Genomic DNA, 12,682 nt, shown 5'->3' with positions numbered 1-12,682 from the left:
TGAGTGGACGGACGTGGAGAGAGACGGACCATCCGGGTTGTGTCTGGACCTGTTACTCTATGGTCGTCCCTGCGCTTCCTCTCTAGCCGCTCGCGCTCTATGCTCCGCGGTCGCGGGCTGCCCGCCGCCCGCCGGCCCGCCGGGAAGGGTGCGCAGAGAGAGGCGGGGCGGGAAGGCAGAAGGTGTCTCCACCGGAGCGGCGGGAGACCCGAGCAGGCTCTGTGACAGCGCTTCGGCCGCCATGTCAGCGAGCGGGGCTGGAGACAGACCCGGCGCGCAGCCGTAGCCCTCCGGTCGCCTCCGACTCCCAGGTGAGGAGAGGGAGAGGGAGAGCGGTGCCGGGCAGCGGCCGGCTCGCGGCCGGGGTGGAAAGCCCCCGGGACCCCGCGCGCCTCCCCCGCGCTGTGCGCCGCGCGCCGCCTCTGCGCTGCCGGGGAGGTGTAGCCCCGCGCCCCCTGCGCCCGCCGGCGCGCCTCCCGTCCCCCCGGCCCGGGTGTCCGCGCCCCCTCCCCGCGGCAGCAGCCCACGGCCCGGGCTCTGGCTCTGCGCCCTCGGGGGTGGCCCCGCTTTGCCTTCGTACCTGCGCCCCCGCCTCCACCGAGCGCCGCCGAGTGTCTCCCTGCCGTACCTCCTTCTGGGCCGGTATTTACCTTAATGTTCATTTGTAACTCGCGTGTCGATAAGATTTAAAGTTAAGGTTATAAAAAAATTACAGTTTGAAAGCTTTAAATCCCCTTCTAGGCTTAGGAAGGTTGTGACCTTAGGATGCTTATTTTGATCCCTCCGTAAACTTATTCAGATACGTGCCGCGGAATGCAATTTTGAAGACCAATTCCAAGGACTCTAAAAATAGGATGCTCTGATGGAAATTTTGGCAGTCTTTTAACCTCTCGGGCAGTGTTAGAAGGCTCGATTCTTTGAGAGTGATTTCAGTGTTTAAGGATTATGCTCAGAAAGAGATTGGCCCGTCACTCTTTACACCAGGACAGGAAACCGCATCCAATCAACACCCTGTGAAAATATGTACAATCCTTTCTGCTTACTGTGCTCGCGGCGTAATTGAGCTTGGTATTTAAATGCACAAGAAAAAGGTTTCTGAGGAATGTATCACCTGGCGAATTGAAGTCTGAGGATTATACCCAGCTGATGAATCTCAAAATGGATAAAGAAATTGACAAGCAAATATGCCCCCCCCCTCCTTTTTTTGGATGATAAATTTGCTAGGACACTATAGAAAGTATCTGATCAGCTGTTGTGGAAGCCGTGGGGAATCGTTGATCTAAATTTCCTCAAATTCATTTTTTGTATTGACAGTTTTCTAGAAGTGATTCTCTGAACACCGAAGGAAGCTTTCTTTCCCCACGATTCTTTAATGAGCTGTCACCTCCTCTATCCTTTTAAAGATATTTTCGTAGATTCCGAAATACACTGGATTTTTTTCCCCTAAAAGTCCCGGAGGCCTGAATATTTTTAAATCAAACAAAGAAGAAAAATGTCATGATAGAGGAAGAAATGGTTCACTTCTAGAAATTGGTTTTGAATTTTTCATGTTTAAAATACACTTAAAAATTGTACAAAATATTTATTTTAAAATATATTTTCTGGGGCGCCTGGGTGGCGCAGTCGGTTAAGCGTCCGACTTCAGCCAGGTCACGATCTCGCGGTCCGTGAGTTCGAGCCCCGCGTCGGGCTCTGGGCTGATGGCTCAGAGCCTGGAGCCTGTTTCTGATTCTGTGTCTCCCTCTCTCTCTCTGCCCCTCCCCCGTTCATGCTCTATCTCTCTCTGTCCCAAAAATAAATGTTGAAAAAAAATTTTTTTTAAATATATTTTCTTATTTCATAAGATTTGTGGAAGAAAGGTAGCCTGCTCAGCCCTAGAGAAGCTGATGTTTCTTATTTTGCTTTTGAGTCGTTTTGGGTTTTGGGGTTTTTTGTTTGTTTGTTTGTTTGTTTGTTTTGGACAGGAGCATAAGGTTATGATAATTATTTCCCTTTTTATAATGCTAATGGTTGTTTGTGGTTGAAGGTGCTTCAATAATAAAGACGCAATCTTACACATTTTATTTTTCTGAGGCCCTAGGTACTGGAAAGGAAATAAATGATAATTTCCCTTTAAAGGTGTGCCTTACAATCAGCATTCAGATCTACTTTATTAGAAAAACATGATTTGCGTATTTCCCATCATAGTTTCTTCAGAGGTGTGGTTTTTGCGTCCTGTGCTATTTTTGCCCCTTTGAAGTAATCTTTCCTTAAAATGGTGTCAGGGCAAAGTGATTCTATTTTTATACTCTTCTTAAGTTATTTTTGATAATATCAACTGATCGAGAAAATAACTGCTTTTTCTTTTGGCTTTTAACTGGCAGTTGTAATTGGGAAATGTCCAGTGATAGATACTCCTATTTGCTATCAGCACTAAGTCTGTAGGTCTGTAAATAGTGCTGGAAGGGACGGCAGGTCTGTGACAATCCAGCTGTAATGCAAGCCACATAAGCAGTGTAAAGTTTTCTAGTCTCATTCACAAGGTAAAGAAACAAGTGAAATTAACTTTAATATATTTTACTTAAACCATACAGTTTCAAATGGAATGTTTGAAAAATTGAGAATGAGATATTTTACATTCTTTCGTACTAAATCTACAAAAGCTGGTGTTGATACTTAGAGTACATGTGAGTTCAGACTACCCACATTTCAAGCGCTCAGTAGCCACATGTAGCTGGCAAATGGCTAGGATCTTATCGGGCAGCTCGTAGCGACAGTATTGCTACATGATTTTTAGGATGTCTTCCTATCCTGAGAGTCTGGGGTAAATCCAATAGGGTAAGTTTAAAAATCCTTTTCTTAAAGTGCTGTGATAGTCAAACTGAGAAGCTGCTTCCTTCTTTTCTTTCTTTCTTTCTTTCTTTCTTTCTTTCTTTCTTTCTTTTTTCTTTCTTTTCTTTTCTTTTCTTTTTTCTTTTCTTTTCTTTCCTTTCCTTTCCTTTCCTTTTCTTTTCTTTTCTTTCCTTTTCTTTTCTTTCCTTTTCTTTTTTTTTCTTTTCTTTTCCCCAAACTGAGAAGTTTCTGTGCAGGAAGAAAGTTCCAAGAAGTCTCTTCCTCTTGGAGATGACTGTCTTAACCCTGAGTAGGATAAACAGGTGGACAAGTGCATGTTTGGTGGAGGTTGTAAGATGACTAGGGTGCTCAGTCATTTCCTGGGGTGTCATTGTTACAGTTATTTACATCTGCATGTCAACAATGTGTCAAGATGCTTTGTGACTCTCTGTTTCCTTTACCTGTGTTACTAAGTAGGGAGAGCTTGAATGGGTATAAATGTACTTCTCTGTATGATGGCATTTCTTGTCAAAGGAAAGAGAAAATCTTTTCAGCAAAATTCAGAAAGAAAGGGTATATTTTTTGGCTCAAAAATGCTAGGAGCCTGGTTACGAGCAAACAAGTAACTCATGTATGGTGGTTTAGATAAAGTTAGAAGGAAATACGGCACTTTCGATACAAAACTACGGACATGCTGACTATGTACGAGCTTTAAGTTGTTTTTGCAACAGGGATGGTGATTTGCATGGAACGATCTCTTGTTCAGAGCTATTAAAACCGAAGGATAACCCTGTTGAAAAACTAACCTTATGGCTAACTGACCTCAGTGGGATCAATAGGACCTATCATTGTTTTTCTCTTATATATTCTATTAAACTTCCCCTAATACTACTTTGCACTGTTTACATCTACATTTAATACTAAAATTCATTGTCAAAATTCATCTGAAGCCCTAATTAATATTTGGTGTAATCTAACATAAGAAATATGCCTCCTCCCCAACCCTTATGGTATAAAGAAATCTTAAATTACCCGTTCAGTAAGCAAAATCCCTCTAAAATCTAGTCATTGTAGAGCTGTCACAGTGTTGGCATTGTGTGGAGTATTAAAAGATCAGAGACAGACCTGGGGAATACGTAATGATTGGATGTTGCTTGTTTCCTGAGACATGCATAGATGCACATTATAGCAGGAAAATACAGTGTTTTCATTTGTATCTAAATCTAGATGACTGTCTATTGGCACCATTTTCTTTGGATAAGAAAGAATATAGTTCCTACAAATTAGTCTTAGCAGGTTTTTTTAATTTGAGTAAGAATAATTGAGAGTTTGGCAATTTTCATTTTTTAAAAAAGCTCTTAAATGATTTAAGTGGCCTCTCCAAGGATTATATTTTTATTGAGAAATTCTACACTCTGTATCTGTGTCTTGATACTGTTGTGAGCATTCTCTCCAGTTTAGGGCCCTGAAGATTCACACAAATACAGGCTTTTCTTTATCTAGGAATCATTCCCTTGGGGGAAATTATATTCCCTTTTACCGAGGGAATACTTTTGTTTTTCATGCATTTCAAATGATTTATTTATAGTATTCTTTGAAGAAATACATCAATAGTCAACTGCATCTCAATAAAATAAAAATAAAAGCTCTGTCCGAGCAATCTAAAAAGCAAAAAAATGTAAAACTTCTGAATCTTATGATAGCTTGAGATTTCCTACATTGTTTTAGTCACAGTTGGGAGATTGTGCCAACATGTTTGGAGATGGAAACTTTTTGCCATCACATCACTCCTCCCTGCCATCTCTTACTACTTCCTGTTTTCCATCATTAGCCATGTGGAAAGGAAAGATAGTACGTGTCTGTCAAAATACTGACACATTAAGTTTAGTTTTCCTTTTGACCGTAGGAGGAATTGCTGGAGCAGTATGTGACAAATACTGTCACCTTTATTGACATTGGCCTTTTGACATTTGAAATGACGGTACCTAAGAGATTTCAGGAATTAGCAATATTTTGTAACTGTCCTGTCTGTTAATGCTCCTAATTACTTAGCCTGTTTTTCCTGTAAGACCACTACCTAAGGAATTGCTGTTTTTTTCTGTGTTTGCTGCATCTAGAAAACTCAGTGAATTAAGTGGCTGTGGGTTTCTAATTTGAATGAAGGCAAACTAACATTTTAAAGATCTTTTATATTACAGATTTTGAAATAAATAATTTCCTTAAAATATGTAAACTTTATGCTAAAGTTAAGAATGATGTTGTTCCTGGGTCACCGGGATGTTGTTCTGGCTCAGTCGGTTAAGCGTCTGACTTCGGCTCAGGTCATGATCTCACAGTCCATGGGTTCAAGCCCCACGTCGGGCTCTGTGCTGCCAGCTCGGAGCCTGGAGCCTGCTTCAGATTCTGTCTCCCTCTCTGTCTGCCCCTCCCCTTCTCACGATCTGTCTCTCTCTGTCTCTCAAAAAAATAGCATTAAAAAAAAAAAAAAAGAAAAAAGAATGGTGTTGTTCCTGGGTATTTGAGAGCATACCACTGACTTTATTTTGTGCATGCATTGCTTTTTCCACTGTTTTTCCCTTCTGCTCATATTACCACTGTGCAGCTAAATCTTAAGAGTTTACAGATGAACTGAAAAACATTGCTTATGGTTTTTTTAATGAGAACTTATTTTTGTGGATATGTATTTTATTTACTGAAGCCCCCTAGTGGAGTTATTTCTTCTGTACCTTATGAAACACCAAAGTTTACTTCAGTTTGTTTTTCACCTGCTGGTGGAGCATGAAAACAGTTTACTTAGGTCTTCAAAGGACTCTTACCCACTAATCTGTGATTTCCTCCCTCAAATGCAGCTCAGATGAAAAGGGAAATAGAAGTTTGTAGAAACTATTCTGATCAGAAAGGGAAAGGCTGTCTGCCCCTTTGTGACTTCTTCATCCAGATTCAGTCGGCAGGCTTTATTTTCTTCAACAGCTTATAATCACTTTCTTCCTTTTGCTCCAGTAGTTAAAAAATTGTCGTGGAGTTCTTTGCCATGCTGACAGAGTCATACGTAAAGCATCGTGGAAGCAATGTAAAGAGCCAGAATTAGAAACAAGGTTCTGTGACCTGCTTATTTTTTTAATTTTTTTTTTTTAACGTTTATTTATCTTTGAGACAGAGAGAGACAGAGCATGAACGGGGGAGGGGCAGAGAGAGAGGGAGACACAGAATCGGAAGCAGACTCCAGGCTCTGAGCTGTCAGCCCAGAGCCCCACGTGGGGCTCGAACTCACGGACTGCGAGATTGTGACCTGAGTTGAAGTCGGACGCTTAACTGACTGAGCCACCCAGGCGCTCCCATGACTTGCTTATTTTAATCGTATATGTTTTGTGACTGAGAAGAGAAAAAATGGTTTGTCTTCGTCTCACATCTGAGCTCAAGCTTAAAAATTGATCGCCTATGTCTTTATCAAGCAAAGCTCATATTTTCACTAGCCAAAGGACGATCTATTTCTTTCAACATTTATTTATTTTTGGGACAGAGAGAGAGACAGAGCATGAACGGGGGAGGGGCAGAGAGAGAGGGAGACACAGAATCGGAAACAGGCTCCAGGCTCCGAGCCATCAGCCCAGAGCCTGACGCGGGGCTCGAACTCACGGACCGCGAGATCGTGACCTGGCTGAAGTCGGACGCTTAACCGACTGCGCCACCCAGGCGCCCCAAGGACGATCTATTTCTTATTCACCCAAAATAAAAGAGTATGTAACCGGGAGGTGGTTTTTACTTCTATCAAGTGGCCTCTTATTTAATTATAATTTTGTAGATTTTGATGCCTACAGGCTTTTTGTCCTTTTTTAGCTGTATACCTGGGGATTCGCTAGTGAACTCCAACAGACTTTGACCTTTGTCAAAATGGCTTGCCTTCGCTGACAAGCTCAAAGAGTATACATACCTACATGTGCAAAAAACTTATAAGCAAAAATTCTGCTCCAGAAGCACTTATCAAGACTGAGGAAACACTTATCAATATCGAGGAAACAAATATTCTAAGAATGCCTGTCTTATAACTAAAGCCTCCGTGTGCTTGTCTAGTACTTTGTATAAAACCATGTACTTGTGCAGCCTTTGCTGGAGAGTCTCCACTCTGTTCTAGCTCTTCGGAGTATGTGAGACGGTATCCAGAATGCCACTACAGCATATTCTGCCTTACCTCACCTTTTGGTTTCTTTCTATTCTTCTATCTTCTATGGAAAGTTCAAAAGTCGGAGCAGGTCATAGTCTGTTATAAACTTGAAGTGGGGGAGGAATACAAATGTTACTCCTTCCCTCTTGCCTCTCCTTCCTTCCCTATTACAAAAGTAGTAATGCTCCAAAGAGAAGAAAAGGTAGATAAATTTTAAGTTGAGGAAAATGGCGTTATTCAAAGATTCGTATTTTTTCTATAATTAAAGTTGAACAGAAGCTTTACTTCAGAGTCAAAATCCATTGATATCTCTCATCCTGCTGAAGATGTCTGATGGATTTATCAGGAAGAAATTCTGAGTACAAGTATACTTTGAGTGCACAGACCTAGGCTATACTAGAGTATATTTAATAGTACTGTCTCTTTTTATCATGTGTGTTTTCATTAGGGAATACTTGCCACTGACATAAAACATCTCTGGGGAAAATCGTATGCTGCCAACAACCTTTTTTTTTTTTTTATGTTTATTTATTTATTTTGAGAGAGTGAGAGCGAGCAGGGGAGGGGCAGAGAGAATCCCAAGCAAGCTCCATGCTATCAGTGCAGAGCCCGATGTGGGGCTTGAACTCACAAACCATGAGATCAGAGCCAAAATCAAGAGTCAGATGCTTAACTGACTGAGCCACTCAGGCACCCCTCTGCCAACAATCTTCTTTTTTTTTTTTTTTTTTTTAATTTTTTTTTTTTCAACGTTTATTTATTTTTGGGACAGAGAGAGAGCATGAACAGGGGAGGGGCAGAGAGAGAGGGAGACACAGAATCGGAAGCAGGCTCCAGGCTCTGAGCTGTCAGCCCAGAGCCCGACGCAGGGCTCGAACTCACGGACCGCGAGATCGTGACCTAGCTGAAGTCGGACGCTTAACCGACTGCGCCACCCAGGCGCCCCTGCCAACAATCTTCTAACGCAACATAAGGGATCCTTCTCTGGGACAAATTTTTTTCTCTATTGGTTTATCCTTTTATTAGAATTTGTTACCTAGAGTAAACTGCCTTGCTCTGGCATTTTTTCTTTTCCCAAAACCCCATCAAAATACATTCTCTTGAATAACTTAAATCATAGTCACTTTTACACCCGTCTCTCTTCCTGCCTTTCAGTTAACTTTCAGTATGCTCTAGATATAAATCAATATGTCACTGTTAGGTCAGACAGAATTGCAGGAGTCTGCAGTCCTTGATGTGCTTGGACTGGGAAATGGAGGTGGGAGTGATTGACAGTAAAAAGGACCGGAAGTTAGGGCCACATAATGGGACGTTGGTAGCGGCATGTTGGAGATGGCTGGGACTCATCTGAAGTGAAGAGATTGTTTGGGTGCCAGTAACAACATACGACTGGGATGATACTAGCTACACTGACCGGATGGTGAGATGTCGCTGTGGAACTTTGAGACTTGGTGAGATAGTCATTCCACAAGTGTATCAAGCCACTGCTTTTATTGTAAAACACAAATTGTTTTCAAATGAACGATCTGCCCCTTAGGTATGCAGGATGCATTGAAAGGGCCATGTGAAACAATGTGAGCCTTCATTAAAAGTAAATATAGCAGCCTCAACTCTTACTGAAATTTCCTAATAACTTTGGAAATGATAGAATTAGTGAGTTTTTACTTCTTGTTCAAAAGAAAAATAGAAACTAAGCTAGAGAACTCCTGGCTTAGGTTTTGTAATTTAAAAATAGTGTTAAAATTGTGTTTGATGCTGTATGGATTATGTTCTTTATCTTAGTTGGGTTCATTCCTTAATTTTACTAATATCCATATGAACCTGCACATTACAGTATACGTGTGTGTACACATTACAACATCCTTACCCATTTTGGTGAATAATTTTGAAATATGGTGGCTTGTGAATGAATCCAAACCTAGCATTGGTTCCTATCAGTTTAATGGTTAATGTTTGAACCCATAGGTGATCAGTATTAATAGTAAGTACTGTGAGCAATGCAGTGGAAGTCAGCATTTGAAACATTTGATGAAAAATGCAAGTCCCAAGAATGTATACAGCTTTATGTATGTAGATTCATTTTAACTTTTTTAGAAAGTAAAGGAAAACTGCATGAAAAACTTTTTTGGTTAGTATAATTTATAATTAATTCAGTAAATATTGTGTAGAATTTTATTTTTTCATTTTACCAGAATTTCAGATGCCACCTTTTTGACTTAGGATTTGGTAAACATATAGGGACAAATTCTGTAACCATTCAGATGAGTTTATTTCTAAGATCTGTAATATTCCTCCATAGAGATCTATACTTTGTGCCCTTGAAAACTGGCTTTGTAGAAACTCCTGTTTCTCAAGGTTACTGGCAAATATATAAGGCAACTCTTTGATGGTTCTCAATTAGAGCAAATGAAGCAATGACTTACTTCTGAGACGATGGATAAACACACGTTCCAAAATGTATGTCAAAGTGTTTAACCTCCACAGTGTTTAACCTACAGAAAGCACTCAGTAAATGGTGTGTTTTAAATCTGCTAAACTTCTGTGATACTCTTGTATTTACTTATATTATTTTCTTTTGAAAGAAATGAACATTATTAATATTTAGATTACTACTAGCATTCCTGGTGATTTTTTTTTAAATGTGTGTTCTTTATTCAACTTTAAAACATTTTTATTTAGTATAAAAATATATCTTTAAATATGCAAAATACAGAAGAGTGCCAAAGAGAAAAAAAAATCACTTGTACTGTCATTGACCAAGGAAATGAAGTGTTGGGACACCTGGGTGGCCCAGTCGGTGGAGTGTCCGACTTCGGCTCAGGTCATGATCTCACAGTTCGTGGGTTCAAGCCCCACGTCAGGCTCTGTGCTGACAGCTCACAGCCTGGAGCCTGCTTCAGATTCTGTGTCTTCCCCCTCTGTCTGCCCCACCCCCCACTTGCACCTGTCTCTCTCTAAAAATAAATAAACATTAAAAAAATTATAAAAAAAACTATTCTTGCTACACGTAAAATTGTTTTCTGTAAGTTGTGCCAATTTACATTCAATTTGAACATGTGCCAGTGTGTATTTCATTGAACCCTTACCAGTATTACATACCTTGTTTTTAAAAAGCCTTGTTAATTTTAGAGGTAAATAAGTTGTCCATTGTGGCCAGGGAAAGGTTTTATAAAAGGCTAGTGGGAAATAAAGTTAGAAGGGTTGCCGAGAGACTGGGAGAAAGGCTTTGGAGTTGGGATTTGAGCTGGAACAGGGCCGTGTGAGCAGACAAGACACCTGGAGTCCGCCTCCAGCCGCTTCTCACGCCTTTCCCATTCAGCCAAGCTTTTGTCGTTTCCTCTACAAACTCCTGGTCTCTGTGTCTGCATCGAAGTGCCTGTCCCATCCCACCCGTCCTTCGTGTCTGTCTGTCTAATATTTTGGCTCACCCTTCGTCTTCTCTGTGTCTTTTCCTACCCGGCTGCCTGCCCAGCTAAAACAGCAGAGCAGACTGTGTTCTCTGCGGATGGGCTCACTTGAGGAAGAAGGTGGCAAGCTTAGTTATTACCAAATTTACCAGCTAAATCAGCCTGCCTGCCCACAGGTGGATAAAGGAGTACACCAGGAATGGGGACAGTTTCTTTACTAACACCACTCTCAGTTTTTATATCAACCCTGTCACATTCTTAGTAATTAAACTAGCGTATGTTCAAGACTTTTTAAAGTTTTTTCCGAGTATAAAAGTAACACAACAATGGCTCGCCTGGGTGGCCCTGTCAGTTGAGCATCCGACTCTTGATTTCGGCTCAGGTCATGATCTCATGGTTCGTGGATCATGGTTCATCCATGGCTCATAGATCATGAGATCGAGCCACCTGTCGGGCTCTGCACTGACAGCACAGAGCCTGCTTGGGATTCTCTGTCTCTCCCTCTCTCTCTGCCCCTTCCCTTGTTCACTCTCTCACTCACCCTCTCTCAAAATAAATAAACATAAAAAAAAAAAGTAATGCAACTTATAAATCCACGAAAAGACAAATAATCAATTTAAAAGTGGGCAAAATATCTCAACAGACATCTCTCCAAAAAAGACACACAGGTGGCCAAAAAACACATGAAAAGATGCTTAACATCATTAGCTATCAGGGAAATGCAAATCAAAACCACAATGAGATGTCACTTTGTACCTCGAAATAAAGAGATTGGAATCCTTATACATTGCTGGTGGGAACGTAAAATGGCATGACAAGTGCGAAAAATGTGGTTTCTCAAAAACGTAAACATCAAATTAGCATATGACCCAGCAATTCCACTTCTCAGTGTATACTGAGAAGAACTGAAAGCAGGTGTTCAAAAAAGAAAACAACAACAACAAACACCCAACCAAACTTGTATATGAATGATTATAGCAGCATTACTTATAATAGCTAAAAAGTAGAAACAACTCCAATGTCCATCAGCTGATGAATGGATGAAATGTAGAATGTTGAAACAATGGAATTTTTTTTGGCCATGAAAGAAGTGAAGTATTGGTAGTATGTTACCACGTGGATATACCTTGAAAACATCACACTAAGAAGAAGCCAGTCATAAAAGACCCCATACTGTACAATAACATTTATGTGAAATATTTAGAATAGGCAAATCCATAGAGACACAAAGTACATGGAAGGTTGCCTGGAGTTGGGGCAGAGGGACTTGAGAGACTGGAAAGTGACTTCTAATAGATACGTGGGTATGAGTGTAGGGGGGTTCTGAGCTGATGCAGTACTCCAAAATGTGTTGTGACATAGTTGCACAACTTTGTGAATACATTGAAAACTGTTGAGTTGTGCATTCTAAATGTGTAAAATGCATGGTCTGTGAATTATTTCCCAATAAAGCTATGATTTTTAAAAACTCAATTGGAAAAAAATGCAGATTTATCACAGAAGATGTATAAAATGCAGAGAAGTGCAAAAAGGAAAAAAAGTAATATATTAGAATATTCATTTTGATAAGCTGTAAGAAAATAGTACAAAGTAATTCACGGTCATCACAATTGATAGTATATCAAATGATGATCAGAAATCTAATTTTTACAGAGCAGCATGATAGAAAATTAATGCTGTTTTAGTTTTATTGCTGTTTTAAGCACTTTTATTTTTAGATTTGTTTTGGTTTAATAGTTGTACTGGAGTTAAAAGCACATAAAAATTCTGTTTTTACATCTTTACGTGGGATTCTAAGTAAAAACCATATGTCAGTGCTTAAGGACTATCATAATTTTTTTTTTTTAAAGCCATTCAAGAAAACCAGTGGCATGAATAGTTAGAATTTAAAGAGCCCATGATGGTTTTATTGCTGAGGAAATTAAAGCTCAGAGAGGTGTCTTGCAAATCTTTTCACGCAAGTTGTTAACAGAGCTCACATTAGAATGTAGATTTCACTATTAGCCCAGCGTTTTTTCTGCTTTATCACTTTCTTCTCACTGACTCAGTAGTTTCTACTGGCTTGTCCCTTACTGTTTCTTGTGCATGTGCTTTCTCTCCTCAAATAGAGTAGTCTCAGACACAGGTTATACCTCTTAATTCTTTGATTAAAGACAGTTCAGCTTAGTAAATATGAAGATCTAACTAATGGGCTTTATGAAATGATTCATGGGACACTTGGCTGGCTCATTCAGTGGAACATGCGATTCCTGATCTCAGGATGGTGAGTTCGAGCCCCACGTTGGATGTAGAGATGACTTAA

At 40.3% G+C, this 12,682-nt stretch overlaps 1 protein-coding gene across 2 annotated transcripts in view; it reads left to right on the top strand.

Annotated features, from left to right (window-relative positions):
• The first annotated feature begins 119 nt into the window (after positions 1-119).
• Positions 120-12,682, top strand: part of CNST (consortin, connexin sorting protein) — a 116,250-nt gene continuing 103,687 nt past the window's right edge. The window contains exon 1 of one of the 2 annotated variants that reach the window (XM_019821479.2): positions 120-311. The gene's annotated coding sequence lies outside the window, so the exon portion shown is untranslated. The remainder of the gene's footprint in view (positions 312-12,682) is intronic. The other variant, XM_011290828.3, reaches the window with a different exon arrangement.

Source organism: Felis catus, chromosome F1 (assembly GCF_018350175.1).
Source record: "Felis catus isolate Fca126 chromosome F1, F.catus_Fca126_mat1.0, whole genome shotgun sequence".
NCBI classification, from domain to species: Eukaryota; Metazoa; Chordata; class Mammalia; order Carnivora; family Felidae; genus Felis; species Felis catus.
This window is presented reverse-complemented; position numbering and strand designations above follow the sequence as displayed.